This window comes from Ochotona curzoniae, unplaced genomic scaffold, assembly GCF_017591425.1.
Source record: "Ochotona curzoniae isolate NIBS_2020 unplaced genomic scaffold, NIBS_Ocur_1.0 contig_4792, whole genome shotgun sequence".
In the NCBI taxonomy this organism is placed as follows: Eukaryota; Metazoa; Chordata; class Mammalia; order Lagomorpha; family Ochotonidae; genus Ochotona; species Ochotona curzoniae.
The window spans coordinates 4,588,560-4,610,510 of record NW_024466389.1 but is presented as its reverse complement, the minus strand read 5'-3'; the positions used below and the strand labels follow the sequence as shown (position 1 = coordinate 4,610,510).

The 21,951-nt window shown below is 59.9% G+C and overlaps 1 protein-coding gene across 1 annotated transcript in view; it reads right to left on the bottom strand.

Annotated features, from left to right (window-relative positions):
* The window catches only part of SPSB1 (splA/ryanodine receptor domain and SOCS box containing 1), a 43,224-nt gene extending 23,518 nt beyond the window's left edge, over positions 1–19,706 (bottom strand). The window contains exon 1 of the mRNA XM_040987865.1: positions 19,633–19,706. The gene's annotated coding sequence lies outside the window, so the exon portion shown is untranslated. The remainder of the gene's footprint in view (positions 1–19,632) is intronic.
* Between the last annotated feature and the right edge of the window lie 2,245 nt (positions 19,707–21,951).

The following is a 21,951-nucleotide window of genomic DNA, read 5'->3' as shown; positions in this document are numbered from 1 at the left end:
ATTGATCAGGCTGGGAAAACAAACTTCTCTTCCTGGCAGCAGTACCTGAACGCACTGACCATGTCCTTGACCTGAAGAGCTCTTACCTCTTCTCACAGCCCCACCCATGCCTTCTCCAGGGTCTCTTCCTCCACCCACACCTAGGCCCCCACCTCAAGGCCCCCCCCAGAAAGCACCTGCCCCAATCAACAAGCCCTCTCAGCCTAAGGTCACCCTGCCCCTGCCCTGCCCCCGGTCTGTCTTCACCCTTCCATCACTGTGGTCCTCCTTCAACCTTCTCTCTGGGCCACTAACCATCAACCCCACACCACCTCCCCGACCACGGTCACTTCCAGGGCGATGACACTCTCCAGATAGGGACCTAACCCACCCAGACCCACTCCCACAGCAATTTCTTCTCAAAAACTGTGTAACTGAAATGTATAAGACATTTGCATATTGTCCGTACTGAAGGTCAACCCTTGTCAACACGTTGTCATGTTTGCTTTGGGTAATGCTAGCATCAAGAAGCCCAACAGCCAGGGGTTCCAAGAAAAGCGCCATGCAAATGGTCACCCCCCGGGGGTCGGGGGTGATGGTGGGGAAGTCATTTAACCTCCCAGATGGACACACGATTGAAGTGACCAGAGGCACTTAGCAACACTCCCCACCCCAGGCTCCTACTGTGGATACAGAGATAGCGCCTCCTGCTGGAAAAGAGAGGAACGAGCCTTCCAGCCATCAGTGACTGGTAGGATGCTCTCAAACAGGCAACCCACACGGGAAGCTCACTTCTGGGCTCAAGCCCATAATGGCAGAATCACCAGGGGTGGGCAGCTGGCATAGCAGGTGAGTCTCTGGTTGGAGTAGCTGCATCCCATATCACACAGCCTGGCTTCCTCCTATTGGGTACCCTGGGGTGGTGGGGGGACAGGTGGCCTGGCCCAAGTCCGGGAGCTGCATTGTGTCCTGGCTTCAGGCTAGCCAGCCTAGCCATCATGGGTATTTAGTAGTGAACTAGAACATGGGAGCTAGCTAGTGTGTGCGCTGTCTCAGTAATGTACAGCAACATTTATAGAGCAGAAAGAACTGCAGGAGGGCACGGCTGCCATTTCTCCAAGCGAGATGAACCTCCCCGAAGGAAGGTCGGCCGATGGGTGACGGCGCTCTGCCACCAACCACAGCCCCGCAATGAAAGAGGCCAGGCGGAACCCCGCCAGGGACCTGGAGGCTTCCACAAGCGGCCAGCGAAGAGCAGGGTACAACGGGAAAGGCCCATGTGTGAAAAAAACAAAAACAAACAGAACATACTTCCCAAAGGCAGAGAGGCAGTCGTGTGGGCAGCTCCTATCCACTGCTTCCTAGGACAAATGCCCGCAGCAGCCAGAGCTGGACCAAGCTGAAGCCAGGAGCCAGAAACCCAACCCAGGTCTTCCATGTGGGCAAGTAGGAATCCAACTTCTGGAAGCACCATCTGCTGGGGTGGGTGCTAGCAGGAAGCTGGGGCCAGGAGTGGAGGCAGGACTCGAAGTTAGGCACTCCAGTATGGGATACAGGTGACCCGAGAGGCATCTTTGCCGCTACACTAAATGCCTGATGTGGCAAGCCCATTTTAACACAGCAACGGCGTTCCCAGAGAGGTGAACTCACCAGCCAGCAGGCAGGAAGGTCTGGTCTCTGGCTACATTAACCTTTACTAAAAGGTACACGTTGCATCAAAGAGACACGGGCAATGACAGGTGTCAATTAGGATGGGGAGAGACCACAGACTGCAAAGGACTGTGGTCCCCATGGAAACTCGGGTGACGCCTCTGCAACCTCAAGCAGAGCGAGCACCTGGGCCTGTGATTCGACAGGAAGGTGTGTGCACCTGTGAGCTCACAGTGCTGGTGTCCACAAGAGCCACTGAATCCGTGGACGGACAGACGCGTGGCAGTGTGCAGGGCACGCAACCGCTTTGAGCACGAAGACCCTGACACACACTGAGCCTGGAGGAGCTTGGAAGTGCTGGGGCTCAGTGAAAGAAACTCTAGTTAAAGGCAAAGACAGCACGTTCCCACGCAGCCATGCAGACACAAAGCAGTGGCTGCCCAGGGATGGGGGAGGGAGCTGGGACACAGCCTGCAGATGGATGGTGGTGGAGGTGGCACAGCAACAGGAATGCACTGAGTAACTTGAACTGTGCCTTTAAAGGGGGTGGTGTCTGCCCTGGGGCAAAGTCATTGCTTAGGACTCCCACCTCCCAAATCATGACTCCTACATTCCAGGCCCAGTTCCACTCCTGAGTCCAGCTCCCTGTTAAAGCTCCCGCGGGGAGGCCGCTGCCCATGTCCGCGTGAGACCTTGCACTGAATTCTTAGCTCCTGCCCAGAGACCCTTGGTGGCTTCCTGTGCCTAGAGAGGAGGGCGGAACACCTAGCTCATGAAATCCTAGGGTCTGGCTGCCAAGGCACCTGCAGGTGGGAATTACAGTAAATGTTTTAAGATGCTCATTTTGTACTTCCTGTGAATTGTGTTGTAAACATCCAGATGGCCCTTGGCAGGGCAAAGGCTCCCACCACCAATTTCTACATTGAGTGACAGAGGCTGTTCCCCACCAGCCTGATCCACTCCGTCACAAGGGCTTTCTCATTTCCCTGAGCTCTCACCGAGGGCCCTGATGGCCAATACGGCTGACATAGCATCCCACCCTTCTGTGTGGAAGGACTCTGCTCGAGCCCCCCACCACAAGCCCCCCATAGGATTCGTATCCCATTTAGCAACAAGTCCCCGCCACGTGCCCTGCCCCAGCTCCTACACCTAGCCACTGGGGCAAGAAGAGTCGCCCGCACCTCTGTCTGGGCAGCAGGAGACCCTGCTTCTCCTGGCAACGCCTGACCACCTGTCCCTAGGCCCCTCTGGGCAGCCGCTGTTCCATCACCCAGGGCAACGTCCTGCCTGGGCCCCAACTTCCTGGGATTCCTTCTGAATATCACCATCATGGAGTGAGAATCTGAGGATGCCCCTCCCCCAGAGCGGAGTTCCACCTGCTGGCCCTCTAAACCCAAGGTATCCTGGATCCTGGACACGACTTCGGCTTGGCTGTCAGGCCCGTCTCCCTGAACTGGACACAGGCTGCCTTCCTCAGCCCTCTCTCCCGCCCTTGTTCCCACTCCCCAACTGTCACCTCTCCCCCAACTGGCCACCACTTCGCTGCTTGAGGTGTCAGCTCCCAGACTGGGGCAGCCCCTCCCCTGCGGGCCTTCACCTCCTTTCCCTCTGGTTTGCCCTTCATCTGTGGACCCTTTATGGGGGGTGGCAGGAGGAGGAGGAAGGCCCTGGATCCTGGGGCAGAACTGAGCCACCTGCAACTACCTGTACTGCCTTGTGTCAGGGCCTGGGCCTCTTCAAGCAACCTGCTTGGGCTGCCTCCTCCACGTCTCCCTTCCCCTTGCAGGTTACTGGGCATCCACAACATGGCAGCTCTCTACCTAGGAGGCTTTGCCCGCCCCCCAGGACCCAGCCCCTGCACCCAACTGCCAGGTAGAACAGTTGCCACCTGTGGCTAGTAACTCCTTCACACAGATGGGGCCAGGCCTCCGGCCACTGGTTGGGGCAGCTGGCATGATCACCGGGCTGACACCCTGATTTCCATGGGCAGTGCCACCGGCTCTGAGTGTACCCATAAGGTTAAGTCTGAGTGGTCCATAGTTGGGGCAAGACTGAGACTCAGAGAAGTGAGCTGACCAGCCCAGGGGGGAGGAGTAGGGGATGCTGGGCCAACACATCTTTTCATAAGCACCCACAGCAGGAAAAGAAAACTCAGGCCCTGAGCCCCTGACGCCAGCTCGGAGGAGTAAAGCAGATGCACAGCAGAGAGGCAGGGTCCCCCGATCTCACAAACCTCAGGAGTCTCCTGGATCGGGTTGGAGCGAGAGCTCTTGGGTTCCCCTAGGGTCCCCTCCGCGTAGTGGGAATGGGCAGGCTCGCTGCATCGGAGAAGCCACAGCCGCCTCGGAGCTTCGGCCAGCCCAGGAAGCCACGCAAGCATGAGGGTGGCCCCGCAGGCCACTGCTGCTTTTAGAAACTTGGCCTGCTCCTCTGTGGTGGCTGCAGACACTGCCTGGCTGCTGAGATGGGGAAGTGAGGGTAGCCGCCGTCAGGCCAGACCAGGGCGAGCTAATGATAGGCCTGGCTCCCACCACCCGCCACCCAAACGTGCCCAGGCGGCCCCGAGGGAGAGGGCCTTGGAGCCTGCAGAGGAAGCGGGCTGGGGGAGGGAGGGAGTAGGGGGGCAGGAGGGAGAGGGGCTGCTGGGCCAGGCTCAATGCTGAGGCCACTCCCAACATTGCCCATCAGCCCCCAGCAGCCTCCAGTTCAGTCCAGCCCCTGCAAAGGGCACCGCCCTGCTGCAGGTCATCCTGGCAAGTGTGCCCAGTACCACAGCAGGGCGACCTTCAGGGTCCTGGGTGAGCTGGTTCCACTCTCCAGCCGCACTGCCCTCATCATCCTGTCCCCAACACAAACACCCTCAGAAAGTACTTGCAGTGTCCCCAACCAGCTGCATGGGGTAGGGATGGGGTACCAACTCCTATGCCCTGGTCAGGCTGGTCCTCGTGGTACTGCCTCTCCTTTGCACTCAGGGTGAGCTCTGGGGGCGGGTCCATGGCCCAGCCAGCTGCATCAGGGCCTCCCATGCTCCTAGGGTCATATCCAGGTTCAGTCACAGCCAGAACTGGGGTGCTTAAGTGACTGTCAGATAAGGAGGTGGAAGACACACACACCTATACACAACTGCCGACACCAGGTTCGAGTCCCTGGATCCAGCTGTGCCTGAAATCCCCGGACTTGTGCGGATTAATAAAGCAGTCTATTCACTCAAGCCTGCTTGGACTGGATTTTCTGACCCTTGCCACCAGGACCATCTCAGCTGACTGTGAAGGTGAGCTTTCACCAGACAGCGACCCCTCCCTTCTCCCTGGAATGTGCTGGCTTCGTCATCCGGCTCTGATCCCACTGTGTGCTCTCAGCCCTGGGGTCTTCTCTCTGCTCACCCACTGGGCCCTCCCATTTGGGCTGGACACGGATCCTGCCCCGGGCTCAGCTCAGATCAGCAAGGGAGTTGCTGAGGTACAAGCCGCACCCTCCCGAAACACAGGGGCTGGTGGCTCGAGGGTCTGGCCCAGGGCCTGGCACACAGAAGGTGCCAGAGAAGCATCAGACAGCCCTTACCAGAGGCCTCGTGATGGGCAGGTCACAGGGTAGAAATCCACACCCATCTAGGAACAAAGATTGGTCCTGCTACCGATGAACCATCAGAACCTGGCCACATCTGCCAATAGCTCCCGGCTCAGCCTCTCACCCCTGGTGGCCGCAGCAGCCCTTCCCCTCCAGGCCGAGTCCCAGAGCACTTCAGTTCCTTCTCCACCTAGACTCCCTGGGACCCCACTCTGAAAAACCAGCATCCAGGACTGACCTCCTGTCACCCGTCCCTCCTCTCCCCTCACATCCCCGTCTCACCTCCTAGGTCGCCTGACTTCTCCTGCACACACATGCCAAGTTCCTACCCCAGGGCCTTTGCACTTCCTGAGCTGGGCATGAGTGTCCAGGGAGAGGTTCTCTCACCCCCATCAGGCCTGTGCTCCCTGGTCACCACTCTGCCCTGTGCACACTGTGTGTTTCCAGGCACCTGACACAGATGTTCACTCTGAAGATCACCTGCTAAAGGCCCATCCCCATGGGGACCCGCGCTGTGGCACAGAGAGGCCAGACCGCCAGCATGTGAGGAATGCTGGTTCAAGTCCTGGCTGCTCCACTTTCAATCCAGCTCCCTGCCAGTGCACCTGGGAAAGCAGTAGAGAAGTGCTTGGGTGCCTGTACCCAAGTAGAAGACCTGGTTGGAATCCCTGTTTCCTGGCTCCAGTTTGGTCTAGCCCTGGCTGTTGTGGCCATTTGGGGAGTGCATCAGTAGATGGAAGGTGCCTGTGTGTGTGTGTGTGTGTGCCTTCCTCTCTCCGTATCCCTGCCTTTCCAGTAAATACAATGAAGAAGGAGGAGGAGGAAGTGGATGAAGAGGAAGAAGGAGAAGGCGTGTCCCCACTTGAACACCTGTTCCACGCTGGCAGGCACTGCTGGGCCTTGGGGCCTGCAGCCAGGTCTCGGGACCTGGAGCCGGGGGCTGGGGCTGGCACACGTTCCTGCTCAGGAAAAGCTGCTGAGTGAATGAATGCCTCTTTCTGCCTCATGCCCACACTAGCATGCTCATCAGAAATGTTACTCCCATGCAAGCAGCTCACATGTCCCTGGCCTGCTACGAAACCTCCCCAACAGTCTCAAGTCCTCCTGCCCGGCCCTTTAGGCTCTTCATTCCTGCATAACCCAGTCCCCAAATGCTGTCAGAGTTCAACCATCCACCCTGCCAGGCAACAGCTCTGGCCCCATCCCTTCCCCTCCTACACAGCCAGAATCCACGGCATTGGCCCAAAGCCAGCTTACACACAGACAGGGGGCTTTCTGGATACCCAGCCCCTGGGTGGGGAACCCCACATCTACAGTGCGAGCAGAGGAGGGTGTCCCTCGGTTTGCATACCCCAGGAAGCCCAGGGCATACCACAGCAGACAGGGCCATGCCCCTGTACAGAGGGCAGCAGCCAGCAACAGTGGGTTCCTGCCTGGGCTGCCCACCCGGCCCAGCCCTGCCTGTGGGCTCCGCCCCTCCACCTCCCCAGTCACCCTTGGTTTTCCAAAAGAGAACCTGCTGGTCTGGATCTGGCCGCAAGGCCCCACGACCTGAGGAGCAGATTCAGTGTCCTCAAACATGACCCCTGGCCTAACACGGGCTTGGAGCAGTCAGGGGCCACCAGAGTGATGGTGACATCGTGTGGTCGCCTGGAGGCGGCCACGCCCTTCTTAGGGCGCTGGGGTGCCAGGAGCCACAAAGTTCCCTTTATGGCAGCCAGGGCCCAGGTTTGCTTTTCTCCAAGTCCACAAACAGGCGTTTGTCCTGACTGCTCCACCCCCGCCTGCAGCCTTCTCAGTGGGTGCTGGGCCCAGGACGCCTCCAGACTGGGCACGGAGAGACACCAAGGGACACAAAGTAGCCAGGGCCTGCCCCACTGGGCAAGAACAGGTGGTGGGCAGCAGAGGACCCCTGCTGAGTGGGTCAACTGAGATGCCAGCCATGGACGCCGGTGGCAGGTCCACCTGCTGAGAACCAAGACCTGCCCACCTGCAGCGCTGGTGAGAGAAGTGTGCTGATCACCTGCCAGAAACCTTCAGCTCACAAAAAGACATGCAAAGATACATGGCCTAAGAAACCAGGCATGGCGACGGCCACCAGGACACCCCCGCCACCATCCCCAGGAGTGACGGTACCTGCAGCTCCATTCCCTGTGTTCGGGCCCCTAGGCGCTGTGTGCTGCTTCTCCGTCCTGCAGGAAAAGTTCCTCTGGCCCAGGCAGGAAGGGACAAAAAGCCAGGGTTCAAGGTCCCACGGGGCAATGCTCTCCTCAGGTGATGGCAGAGCAAAGTCCTCATCTCCTTGGAAACCTGGCAGGGTACGTCAGGGGAAGTGACATTGTCTGACATGGCCTTGGAGGCCACCTGAAGGAAGCACAGAGGCCACTGGCCCAGAATCTGCCACCCCCAGGTGCCATGGCTGGAGGACATGAGGGAACTGCCCCTTAGAGGGCCGGGCTCTTTCCAGTCGGCTTTATTCCTGTCTGGGTCCCTGAGGCAGTCGCTTCAGGCCCCAGGCCACCACTGGCTTCTGCCCTCTGCCCTGGGCCCAGTCCACGGGTCCACGGTGAGCTTCGCCACCCAGTTCTCTGAGCTCTTGCCCCATGGGCTGTGTGTCCGAGGATGCATTCCTGTCCCACCAGGCCAAGCAGCACAGGGACCGCTGGGAGCATCATCCAGCAGGTGGCAGCCAAGGCAGTGAAGTCCCCCTAGGCCTGAGCTGGGGAGAGGTGGCCGGCCGGCCCCTCTTGGCTGCCGGCATCAAAGAGTGATGGCCAGACACTGCCACCACGGGGAAGGTCACCTCTGGGTCAGCGCCTGTGGGCCCCGGGAAGGGAGTGACTTATTCCCAAGCCCATTCAGGAACCTGCCTGCAGGCGCGGCCAGCTGACGCAGGCAGACAACAAAGGACCAGACTGGGGCGTGCATCAGGAAGGGCAGGGCAGGGAGAGGGGCTAGGGTGTCTGGTGACCTCACAGACTCTCCGTGACAGGCGCTCCTGCCACCTGTTGGCCGTCATACTGGCCAGGGGACAAGCCAATGTCCCTCAGAGCCAGGTGCCAGCTGTGTGCGGGGGCTCTCCTGACCCAGGACGCTCTGCCCATTTTCAGCCATGGTGGTTCTGGTCTCCCTACTTGTGGCCCTGGACTCTCCCAGGTTACCCACCGTGTTCCACAATGCTGCCATTTCTCAGAAGGCTTGCAAGAAAACTCACCAGCCACAAACCCCAGGCCCACTTCTTACTAAGCCATCAAGCCAGGCCTGGCAAACCCACTAGCCGAGGATACGAGCCAGCCCCGGCAGGTAGTCCGACATTCTCCCAGTATCACAGGCAAGAATTTTTCAGAAAAGTTGCAAAATGCAGAGTTGGAGTTGGACTCTGGAGCTGACCACATTGGGCTCAAAGCTCAGCTCTGGCCTGAGACGTTGGGTCCCAGGGTCCCCACTTGCCGAGGATGACAACGACCCTGCCTCCTGGAGGTGGTCTGAGGACCAGGCAAGTTCATGCTGTAGCCCACGGGGCTTGTACCTGCTATATAACATGGGGTGGCTAACAAGAAGCCACAAAGGTGGGTGTGAGATACAGAAGGGGCCAGCCTGGACTGGCAGAGGCTAATGGCTAATAAAGAGCCAATTAAGAGTGTGACCCGATTCCCAGGTACACATCACTTGGGGGGCAGCCTTGCCCCTCTCTAGCTCAAGGGCACTGAGGCTGCATCCCAAGGAGCACTGGGAGCCTAGGGCTGGCACCGGCCACATACCCTGGCCCCATTCCACCTGAGACACCTTCTGTAGTTACACAACCTCTGCCTGACCCCGGCAGACCCTCCATCCGGCTCACTGCCACCCTCTACCTCTCATGAGATTACCATCTTAACACCTTCGCCAGTGGGCTGGTCCCAGCAACAACGGCTGGCACCCGGCAGCACACAAACAAAAGGTGACCTTCCCTGGCTGGGTCTTGGATGCGATGAGCACGGTTTGCACGCCATCTCTCTCCCTCGCTGTCATGCCCAACACTCTCTCCCTTGTTCTCAGCCGCATACTGAGCCATGGTCGACCGAGGCCTGCAGATCCGAACTGTGTAAACATTTATGTCCTGGGGACCGAGGTCTGTGCCCGTTCAGATCAAGTCCAACAGGATCTGCTTTCTGTCCTGGAGCTCGGAAGCAGCCCAGGCCATGGATGGGGGCATCCAGCCCACGGCACACAGGCTGCTGAGTGCGGGAGCGGCTGCCCTGGCTTCACGCGGCTTTCCCCTGACCCAGACATCCGTCACTTCCTTGGAAGGGAGACTGAGCACCAGACACGCAGACGGTTAAGGCCAAGGCCACCGCCCGAGACACCTCTGCAGACTAAACTCAGGAGGCTGAAGAGCTTTTTTCAGCTGTGTGTTTTTGGGGGATTTTTTGGGTTTTGTTTCTTTTTTGGAGGGGGCTAGGAGGAGAAGGTCGAAAGGGAAACAGGCCTATTTCCAGCACCTGTAATTACGTAGCTAGCTGCCTTGTCCAGCCAGACTCCCCAGCAAAGTCACTGCCTTGGCCAAAAGTGTAGGGGGTCTGAGACTCGGGGATTCCAAGGGGTGAGCAGAGAGGACAAGAGGCAAGACCCAAGCTGAGACACACATCCCACCCGACCCAGCCTGGGGAGGGGCTGGCTTCAGGAACACCAGGGCCACAGAACAGAGAGAGCCCCCCACGGGGCAGCGAGAAACACAGACACAGCCATGGTCAGCCGGAGTGAGCAGGGAGACAGGCCCAGGATGCAGCCAGGTCCCCACAGCTGGGGACCAGTCATAGAGTCTAACAGCCACCAGGTGTCAGACTGTCGCAGGCACAGGGGCTACGGAACACAGGGGACACATCCCCGCTTTCGGGACACAGTCCCGGGTTACCTACAGTGAGCTCTCATGGGGCCAGGGTGGCTGGGGAGCTCAGCGCATTCATTTCTTCCTACCTACCTCCATTCAAATCCCTACTGACTCCGCTGAGGCCCCGCGCCAGGGCCCAGCCCCATCTCTGCACCGGGGCTGCCTCAGCTTCTGCATCTCTGCCTGGCACGCAGGGCGGAAGCGAGGGATGCACAGCTCTTCTGGGATGTGAGAGGTGTGTGGCGCAAGCTCCTCGATCGGGACTCTCCAGCAATACTGAGCGGAGCCTAACAGCGCGCTCTGGACTAACAGTGCAGGGGACCAGGGTGCAGAGCACACAGCCAGCAGGGGCAGGGAGGAGGGGCAGAGTCCTCCCCAGGAGGCCACGCGCACAGGCACACAGAGACCTGGTCCCAGGCACCACAATGGTTAATTGTCCTCTGGTCTGTCCCATCGCTGCACTGCTGCGTGGCATTCACTGAGTGCTGGGTAAATATTTGCAAGAGGAAGAAGCTGTGGTGAGGGGTGGGGACAGGGCAGACACCACCCCTGGACTGTGGCGTCCCAGGCAGGGAACTCTGGCCTTGACCTGAGCCGCTCAGTCTGGGGGCTCAGCAGGAGTCAGCAGACCCAGCAGGCTCCAAGGACATGCTCCCCCACCCCTAGTCCTGCCCTTTGTGGCTGGAGTCCTGCCTCTGACCCAGGCACCAGACTGGAGCTGGGCCGTGGGCCTCCTGGGAGGTCAGAAAAGGCAGGGAGGCAGCTCTGGCAGAAGCTGGGCCAGCCACAGAACAGCAGGTGTGATGTCTCCATCAAGGGCTGCCCAGTCTCAGCGGCCCCACCCAACAGCATCCCTGCTCCAGTCAAACCACAGCAGCACCCCCAGACCCGGGAGGAGCCCACACTTCAAGTCCACCCTTCTGCAGGCGGCCACCAGTAGCCAGTGGTTCAGGCCACAGGGTGCAGCTCTGGCTCCACCTCTTGCAGCCCCTTAGGCCTGGGCTGAGCCAGAGGCTTCCCCAGGGCACTGACCCCTCTCCCCTCTGCTCAGTTTCATGGTGAACAGCACAAGCCCAGGAGTCTGGCCACGCAGCCCTGGCACCACAAGCTGCCTGTCTCCAGGTCCTACCTGCTCGTGACTTGGTGCAGGACATCCCTCCCCTGGCAAGGTTTTCAGTCATAACTCCCCATCGTGGGTGGGCGGGGGCAGTCCTCAAGGTCAGGGTCGCCCTGCCTTGTCTGGCTATGTGAGCTCTGCCAGGCATTGGTCAGACAGGAGAGCAGAGCTCTGAGTGATGGGAGCCGCTGCTCTTTAGGCATTGTCCATCTCAGGTGCAACCTGAGTCTTGTACCCATTTATACAGATATGGAAATCGAGGCGCCAAAAGGCTCGCCTGGGATTCAGGTCAGAAGCCAGAATCAAAACTCCCAGTCTTCTTAGGATGTCGGAAGCTGGAAAGTACGGGCAGAGGGTGGCCTGCGGGTCAAGAAGGTACACCCTAGGGAGACCCTGTGGGCCACAGAGCAGGATGCTGTCCCATTGCCTGCACAGCTCCCCGGACAGCTCAGCCAAGGCTTGAGAAATCAACATAAGGAAGTCGGCAGAGACTGGCTGGGCAGGATTCGACACGGGTCTGCGGTGGCTACCTCCCCAGCGAGGACCGGGGATCGGCCACCCTCGCTCCTGGCCCCCTGGGCACAGCTCCCCAGGCCACAGGAAGCGGTGTCCTCACTCCCCAAGCTGCAGCTTCCCAGAACAATCACGCTTCCCCGACCTACCCGGAAAGGGAGATGGAGCACAGCTGCTTCCTGCCCCCACCTGGCTCGTCCCAAGCCCGAGTCTGTCCCCTCCACTTCCTCTGGCTCCTAGGGGACGCTGGGGCAGAACCAGCCCTCAGAACAGAGGTTGGAGGAGAACAGTCCCCAGCCTGGCAATCCAGTAAGGCCCCCCCAATCCTCTTCACCCTCTCTCAGGCACACCCTGGGACTACGCTGAACTTGACCGTGACATTCACAGAGTACTTGCCACACTCCAGATCCCATCTATACTTCCTACACACGCGCCTTCTTCCACTGGTGAACTCACTGCCTGTCTCCCTTCCTCCTCCCTCTCCAGGTCCCACACATCCTAAGGTTCAGCTTCAACATCACCTCCTCCAGGAAGCCTTCTCAGATTTGCCAGCTGCCAACAAAACCCAGACTCTACCAGAGCCCCACTGGGTTCTCATTGCTTTTTATTGCCTTTTGCCTACTAGTGGACTATTTGAGACCTAACTCTGCCTTTCTCCCTTCCAGAGAGAGTGTGAGGCAAACCCTCAAAGGCTGGAATTGAGGGTGAGCCCTCCACCTCTCCCCTGGGCCCTGGATCCCAGACAGCACCAGGCAGCTCACCTGCACCCCTTTCTTCTAGACAGAGGTCACTCTCACACCTCCAGTTCACAGATGGGAGACGAGGCTCACACAGGTTAAATGGGATAACCAGACCACTGAGAAGTAGCACCGTGGGGCTCCAGCCACCTGTGGGACCCCCAGGCAGGTTTGCGACTGCCCCTGCCCCAGACTAAACACAGCTTCCTGGGGCAGCCTCCTCCGAGAAGACACCAGTGTCTGCAGCACAGCCACCCGCTTGGTGTGCTGCTGGGAGATCGCAGAACCCAGCATGTGCACGCGTAAGACACCACAGCCCAGCCCTCAACATCCAGCAGCCAGAGGGGTCACCCTGCCCTTCTGCAGCTGGGTGCTCCCAGGCCACACAGCTGGGCTCCTTGGGAGCCAGGCCAGGTAATGGTGGGGCAGGGGTTCCCAGGAGGGTGGGGCTGGCTGCTCACTGGGACCCGTCCCCGCCTCTCAGCTTCCCTCTCCCTGCCTGGCCTGGAGCAGGGCTGATCTGCAAAGAGTCAAGGGTACCCAGGGTGCCCCCCAGCAGGCCTGCAGACAGAACGACACTGCAACCTGCCACCATCCCTGCCCTCTGGCACTTTGGCTGGCTTAAAAAGGACTTGGCGATTTCTTCTGAGGCCATCCGCCCAGAGGACAGCCCCTCCCACACTGGCCTTGGCCCTGTACTGGGGGCCTGGAGCCATACGCACTAAACCCACGCTTAGCAAGACTTCTCGGGAGAGAAAACCCCTCCGCGTTTCATTCTGTTTTCCCCTTCAAGGAAACAAATCCACCCACGCAGTTACTGGAAACTTAGCCTATGAGGCCGAGCCACTTGCGCACACACTCAGTCAGCAGCTTGCAGGCAGGGCAGTCCCTCCTGAGGCTCTGGATCCAAGAGACGGTGAGGTGGCCCTGCCTGCCACTGCCCCTTGAGGGTCTCAGCCCTGGCAGGAAGGGGGTCAGTGTCAGAGTATCCACCTGTACCCACCTGCTGGGGACCAGGTGGCTGGCACTGGGACAAGAGTGTCCTTTGCAGCCTGGAGTCTACTGGCCAGTTATAGGGCCTGGGGTCTCTGGCCAGTTACACAACCTAGGGCTGGATGGTTACACAACCTAGGGACCACTGGGTGGTTACACGACCTAGGGACCACTGGGTGGTTACAAGGCCTGGGAAACGCTGCCCGGTTACATGGCCTTAGTTCAGGAATCGGACTCAACCGAGTGAGCTTAGCCTCCCTGGATGTCAGTCTCTTCATCTGTGAACTGGGAATAAAGAAACCCATTAGGGGGTTGGGGTTGCAGCGCAGCGCGTTAAGCTGCTGTGTGCAATGCTGAGATCCCACGTCTGACCATGGTATACGGTCCGACCACTCCGCTTCTGACCCAGCTTCCTGCAGACGCACTTGGGACAGCAACAGCTTGTGCAGGGGCTGGATGGAACCCCTGGCTTCGGGGATCAGCCTGCCCCAGCCCTGGCTGCTGCAGTCTTTTGAGGAGCAGAGCAGTAGATGAAGGCTCATGCTCTCTGTGTGTCTCCTCCCACCACCGTTCTGTCTTCCACTGTCCTCCTGGAGTGCCTGGGTTCAAACCCCAGTGCTGCTTCCACCCGCAGCTTCCTGCTAAAGTGCACTCGGGGAGGCAACACGCTCAGCATGCCCCATCCAGGGCACAGTGCTCCAGCCATGATGCCAGGCAACCTAGGTGTTCCCTGTTCAGCCCTGGCTACTGCCCCTTACCCACACCTGCCAGGGACCATGGGTATGCCGGGCACAGGGAGGAGCTGGAGCTCTGAGAAGGCCTCTGAACAGCCCAAATCTGTCTCCTGCTCAGAGTTTCCCCCCACAGTTACCCCTCCCTCTAAAAACAAAACAACAACAACAACAAAAAAAACCAAACAAAAAAACAGACACTGTGGCCTAGCAGACCCTCTGTGGTGCCAGAATCCTGTGTGAGCACGACCTCGACTCCTGGCTGCACCAATTCCCACCCACAGCTTCCCATCCCATCCCTGCCATGGCCTGATCGGCAGCACAGGATGGCTCAAATATCCGAGCCCCTGCATCCATGTGGGAGACCAGGAAGAAGCTGCTGGCTTCCAGCGTCAGCTTGGTCCAACGCTAGCTCTTGCAGCCAGGAGTGAACCAGCAGATGGAAAGTCTCCAAGGCACACTTATTAAAGCAGCTAGGGGGTAAGTTTGACACCATTCGTACTGCACCACAATTTGTTTAAACAAAAAGCACAAAACCCCTAAACTAAAAGAGGCAGTGGACCCTGTCTGACTTGCCCTGTGACGGCCTTCCCGCCATGTGGGAGCAGTGAGAAGCCCCCACTAGAAGCGCCAGATCACCCAGCTCCAGGACCCCGAGCCCCCCAACACCCCAGATCTCAGGAAGTGACTGGTCTTGGGTATTCTATCACAGCAACATCTTCTGCCTTTGCGTCCCTGCCCGGTTCGCCCATGCTCACAGTCTAGCCTGGCAACTTGGTAACAGATACGCCTGGTGCAGCTCTGTGGTTCAAATCCAACGCCAACCTGTCAAGCTTCCCTTCGGCCAACAGGCAGGCCCACACCTCCCCTGACATTACACCGGTCGTGGCAATGAACAGTGCTCACCTCCTGACACACACTCTCTGCAGCGCATGCTTGAGGATGAGGAACAAGAAACAAATGGAAGGTGCTCGCAGACTTCACCCTTATCAACACTAGGAGGAGATGTTAGCACCCCTGGCCACCTGCTGCTCCCAGGCAGGCTGCCATTCAGAACCACCTCTCGCACCTGCTTTGTCTTCTTTTGTATGCAACAGCCACTCCGCTGACCCCAATCTTCATTCCTCTAGGTCTGGGCCACGTCCTGTGCTGCCAAGTTAGGGCTAATAGCCCTGGGCCTAGTAGACCAAGGGTTGTCTAAAGGGATTTGCTCTTTGCGCAGCATCGTTGAGGAACAGCCGTCCAATCTCCCCTAGGGACCCATTGTCACCCTCCAGACCCCACCTGTCTTCCGTCCAGGCCAGCCAAGAGGGCTGAACCAGGCCGCTGATGGGACCATGGAGCCCTGAATATCCTGGAAAACAGGAAATGGCCACAGGGATCTCCTGGGTTACAAGGTTGTAGGTCCCTTGAGGGAAGGCAGGGGAAAGGTTGGGTACCAGTTTCTACAGCGCATCAGGATTCCAACACATGGGCATGCAGTCCCCTCTTCCTTCAGGGATTCTGAACCTATAAATTGGCCCGAGTCTAGGACCCAATGGAGGGGTCCTGGTTTTCCAAGGTAGACTTTCGTTCCTTTTTCGGCTTGGGTCAAGGTGTTACAATCCAGCTGGTTGCCTGTCGATTCCACGATTAATGACCGGCTGACACGTGGGTCTACCACACGAGTCCAACGGCTTTTTGACCGAGCCCAGCCCTTTGCCCTTCACCACAACAAAGACAGCCACCCGGAGCGTGTTTGCAGTGCAGTGCCTGTGGGTCCACTGCAGAACTCTATGAGGCTCCCGATCCAAGTGGATCCCTCAGGGAACTGAGAGGACATGTGCTAACCCCACTCTCAGCCCCACGGGTGGGTCCCTGACATACCCACACCAAAACCTCAGGGAGATGGGCCTCTCCAACGTGCCAACGTGAGCCACCTTTCAGTCAATGCAAGTCTCACCTGCCAGCGCCCCAGGGTACTCTGAAATGTAAAGCCTCTGCCTGGCATGCCCAGTTCGATGGACGCAGCCTGACCCAGCTTCCTGCTCATCCCCCCAGTGTCCACGCCCTCAGATCCATCCCTGTGCACATCCCAGCTTTGTGCTTTGTCTGGAGTGCAGTGCCCCTCCTCGTGGTCACACTTGGTGCCTCACGAATAGACCTTGGGCCTCCGCAGAGGCCCGGCCAGAGGGCAGACAGAGGCCACAGATGTGCACCTGTCGTAGTCAAGGTGCCCAGGAAATGAACAGAAAGGTGTGGTCACAGCCAGGGTGCCTTCCAGCTCCATCACCGAGAACTCACTCAGCAGTCCCCTCTCAAGATGGGGTTCACCTCCCTACCTCCAAGTCACCCACAAACTCCCTCATTTTCCAAGAGGCACCTTGGGGCGGGGCACAGGGGAGAGGTTCCCAGACTCTCTTACCCACCACTTGCCTAGCTGGGCATGGATGTGGTTGAGCGTGGCTGAGAAACCCTGCCCGTATCTCTGGCCACTGGCCTCGCGGTGCATCCCCAGGCCCTTGCTGCACCTGCCTACACCTCCAGCAAATCCAGGCACGTCCCCAGAACAAGGCCACGGAGCTCAGCCCATATTGGATGTGGTTGGTCTCATGATTTGCAGACTCATTCATTTTTAATGTTGGGTGAAGAACAGACACACGTGTGACATCCGAAGCTAACGGGTGAAGGTCCAGGGCTCATCTTCGGTTACACTGGCAATATGCCATAACCAAAAAACGGGTGGTGGAGATGGCATCAACAGTACCAGCTCAGGACAGGGGTGCCAGAGTTTGTATTATTATTATCCTTTGGGGTCCACCATTCCAGAACAGGGAGACCTTGGCCATGTCCCCTACTTGCCCGGAGCCTCTGGAGAACACGCTTGAGGGGAAGTCTGTCACCTGGATCTCGGGAAGCACAGGTCCAGGACTCAAGCTGGAATCTGTGCCACAGAACCGTTCTCGGGCCGACACTCTGACACACAGGGTCAAGCCTCCACCTGCGATGCCAGCCTCCCATATGGGCGCTGGTTCAAGCCCAGCCCGTTCTATGTCCAATCCAGCTCCCTGGCCCAAGATGGCCCTGCACCCATGCAGGAAACGTGCATGGAGTTGCGGGCTCCTGGCTCCAGCCCAGCTCAGCGCCAGCAGTCTGCAGTCATTTGGGGAGTAAACCAGCCGCCATGGGAGCTCCCGCTCATGCCCTATAACTCTGTTTCTGAGTAGGGCTCCTGGCAGGCCAAGTGCACAGAGCACACAGCAGCACGGGCCTGTCTTCCAGAACTGCGCCCCAGGGTGGGTGCGAGTCTTGCATCAAACTCCCGCTCAGCCTGCACCTGTGGCTTGTGGGGGACCAAGAGGACGTACTCCTAGGCAGACTGAGCCATACCTGCTCCTCACTTTGACCTGATAAAACAACAACAACAACAAAACCAGCGCACACACGCAAGGCTTCCCGGCAGCCTCGACCGCGGCTGCGAGATGCCTGTACCCACTCAGGAAGACCCAAAGGGGTGGAGTTTCTGCCAACTCTGAAAACGCAGCTGCAGGCCAGTTCTCACCCACCTGGCAGGGAGGCTGAGGGCGCAGGAGGGAACTGGCGCAGCTCCTGGCAGAGGCTCAGGGAGGGCTCCCCAGCTCTGCCAGAAAATTAAACATCTGTGCTGATTCCAAGGGGGTGAGTTTTTCGCAAGAGCCCTGGGAACCCACTGCAGGGCGGGTCCAGCCTGGCCCAAGCAACCCAAGCTATGCGGCCTCGCCCAGCTCCAAAGTGACATCACCCAGGGCCCCGGGCAAGACCACTCCTGCCCACAAGCTCTGAACCCCCCTGGGGCTGCCCAGGCCCCCACCCTGAGGCCCAGCCCAGGCCGCCCACTGCACCTGGCCACTGGGCTCCTAGGCTGGTGGCTTAGCCGGGCACGGAAAAGCAAGACTTGTCAAGTCGTGAGATTGGGTGTCTACAAAGACAACAGACGCACACTCTACAAGGACGCGTGCTCCCTGCACATGGAAACGGTGTTGGAGAGAGGAGAAGAGCGGGGAAGAGAGCCTCAAATGGCCGAATGTGGCCCACCCTTTTGCAGCTGCCCGGCCATGACCTCAGTGCCGAGGACGGCGACCAACAGCAACAGCCAGGGAGTCTTGGTTTGCAGCCCAGGCTGTGCAGTTCGGTGAAATGACCCACCCTCTCTGGGCCTCCAGAAGGGCAGGGCTGTGCCAGCTGACCAACAGGGAGATGAGCCTGTGCTGAAAACGCTTCGTCTGGCACCTTCCACCTGCTTCCTTGCTCACCCTCCTCACCCCTGCCCAGCAGGGCTGAGGCTGTGGGCTCCCCCCCGCCCCCAACCATCCTGCCTCAGAGAAAATTCTTGCAAGGCCACCAAACCTTAGTCACCCGCATGGCGCTCTGACCAGGAACACCTGTTAAAACTCAGCTCATGACCAGCGTCTGATGCTACCCCGGAGTGTTTCATTAAATGTTACTCATTCAGGAAGCAACTCCTGCCAACTCACAGAAAAAGAGAGGGGAGGGGGGGAGTGCCCGCGCCCTCCGTGAGGGCACCAGGACCATGCAGCAAAGGCAGGCTGGGCAGCTCTCAAAGCACACGCTGGCACCAAGACAGACACACACACATACCGTCCCACATTCACACACACACACAAAACAAAAAACCCACACAGATACACAAACCCTCACACACATACACACCCTTAAACATGCACACACACTTACCAGACACAGACTCACACATACACTCCCACTAAGACACTCTGTCGCATGCACATTTCCCAGCCCAGCAGTCTGTGGCTGCTCGGTCCACTTCATCCGAGCCGCGCCCATCACCCATCCCTGAACTTGAGCAGGACAGTGACCAAGCCCCGGCGCCGATGACCCATCCGAGCCTCCACAGACCGAGCCCAGGGCCCGGCTACGCTTGTTTTTCTGTTTTCAACCGATTTCCTGACAGAACCTCGGGCTCGCCCTCTGCGGCCGCAGGAGGAAGGCGCCACCCGGAGGGCTGCCCAGGGGAGGCGCCCTGAGGGGGGCACCCTGGCCGCGCTGCCAACTCGGGCCGGAACTGGCGGGAAAAGCGAAACTAACTTGGCCGAGCGGGGTCGCAGCTGCCCGGGTGCGGGAGAGGGCGGGTCACGACCACGGGAGGCCGCGGGGAGCCCCCGGGAATCTCCGCCGCCGCCACCAGCACCCCGCGAGTCTGCAGCCGCCGGGGCGCAGACCCCGCGTCCCGGCCCGGCCGCCTGCCCGCGCCGCCGTCGCGACCCCTTGCCCCAGCCTCGCCCCCGCAGGTGGGGACCCGGACGGCCGCGACCCGATGGCGCCTGCAGCGGCTCTGGGCGGCGCCCGGCCCCTCTCTCCGGGGACCCGCGGCGAGCCCAGGGCTCCCGGGGCCTCCGCGGGACGGGGTGCGGGCCGGGGTCCCCTCCGCATCGCCGCCATGCCCGGCGCCCACCCACCCGCGCGCGCTCCTCCACCCACCGTCCTCCGGGTCCCGCGCCCGGGGAGGCCGCCGCCGCCGCTCGCTCTCCCGGGCCGAGGAGCTGGGGCGCCCGGGCCGCGCCCGCCGCGGGAGCCAAGCCGCCTCCTCCGCGCGGCCCCGGCGCCAGCGCAGGAGCCTCGGCTGCTGCTCCCGCCGCCAGCTGCGAGCCCGCGGGCAGCCCGAGCGCCGCTGCAGTGCCGAGAAGAGAAAGCAACCGCGGCTTTAAAGTGAAGAAAAAAAAAAGAGCAGCTCCCGGGGGCGGGGCGCCCGCCCAGCCCGCCCAGCCGGACCCCGCCCCGGCCCTGGCCGCTGCAGGGCGCAGCGCGGCGCTGGGGGCGCGGGGCGCACCGGGCACCACGTGCCCCCGAGGGGGCCGCCGCCTTGGCCTTGGCTCTGACCGCTCCCAGTCGGTCCCTCCGGAAGCGTCTTTGGGAAGGGCCGGGCGAGAGGCCTGGGTGGCCCCCGTGGGAGGGCTGCGGTGGTGCCAGGCCCGGACTGGGGGTGGGGAAGGGCCTGCCAGTGGAAACGCATTTGGAGACCTCGCCTACCTTGACTGGAATCCCTAACAGAACTAGGCTGGGTATAGGGCGCAGGGGAGGGATGCCAGGGCTCCGCCCACAGCGTTGCGGGAGCCTGTGGCTGGTCAGTTTGGGCACCTGTCAGGCCGCACCTGGGCACCCGCAGCGCTAGATCTTCGGCCTGGGCAGGTGCTGCTTGGATGTTTGTTGAATGAATGAATGAGAGCTTGCTCCACGTGAGAGGACTTGGCGTAGAGAGGCTATCTTGTGGCCCTAGCCTATCCGGGAAATGTCCCTCTGCTGTCCCACAGCAGGAGACGGGAGACATCCTACAGAGATCTCTCTCTCACACACACCTGGCCGTGTGCAGCTTCACCTTCCTGGAACACATGCCAGCAGTGCTGTGAGGCTGGGGAGGTGGTGATGGCCCGTCAGAGCCCAGGCGGCTACATCCCAAGCTCTGGCTTCCTCTTGGCTCCTTGTGCTTCCCATCCCTTTAGGCTTGGACCCCACACGCAGGGGCTCCCCTGTGGACCTCAGTGGTCCTCCTGCGCCCAGTCGTCGAGAGGTGGAGGGAGCCAAGCCCTTGCCGGTCACAGCAGCCACTGTACAACCTGGGCGAGTTCTCCAGTGGTTCCCGTGATTCAGGCTTTGTTTTGGCCCCATAGATACCACCCCCCCGCTTTGAAGCAGGGGCCCTGAGAAGGTTCCCATTTAGAAGTCCTCAGAATCCACATCGCCACCGCCCCATCCCGTCAGCATGGGTCTGGAACATGAGGTGGAGCATTGGGGTCCCGCTGACCCACAAGTTTCAAGGCACGCCAAGGAATGGGCCTGCCATCCATCCCTGGGGCCCCGGGCAGGTGTCCTGGCCGCAGGTCCTACAGCAGTAACTGCTGAGGGGGCCCAGTGTTGAGTCACGAGGAGTGTGAAAAGGGTGGAAATGGGGCTGACACTGTTGTTTGTTAAAACAATACAGGATCTTGCAATTCCATGACATCAGCAATAAGCGCTGTGCGGGGATCTGAAGCCTGACTCAGGCCTTAACGCGATGGTGAGTAAGGCGGCCGTGACCCTAAGCTCTCCGTGCTGGCCCCGACCCCCACTCTGCCCCCCTTCGTCCCTCGCAGCAGTTCGCTCACTGCTCCCCTCTGTCCCGTGGACAGGATCTCATAGAAGGAACCCTGGGCACCGCCCTCCCACCACGCTTGGGGTGTGGACACGGATATTCCTCAGACGCCAAGGCCCTGCGAGCAGGATCCGCGGGGCACACCATCTCACTGAGCAGAGGGAATGGCCGGAGGGTTTGGACTAGACCAGCCTCTTGCAGACTCCGGCCCTGCCCTTCAGCAGCAGCGTGACCCTGAGCACGCTGTTTAGCGTTGCTGCTGCCTTTCTGTCCCTTAATCTGTCCAATTGCCCCATATTTCCCAGGGGGCGGAGGGGGTGGGAGCGGCAACCTTTCAACAAGCATTGAGCACAACAGATGCAGGGCATCGTGGGAGGGTGAAATCAAGGGTTTTGAAATATTTCCAAGTAACTTTCTAGAAAACTCATGGGATTCATCATAGAAGTGTGGCAAGAGGCTCAGAGCATGTAAAACCCAGGCCACCACACAGCTCTGGCATGAAACACACTCGCCCTACCAGGCAAAACTGATATCCACCGGGCTCAGCGTGGCACCCTAGCGCTGGCGTGGCACCCAGCGTCCTCATCTCGCACATGCCAGGATCCCATCTGGGCACCGGTTTATGTCCCGGCAGCCCCACTTCCCATCCAGCTCGCTGCCTGCGGCCTGGG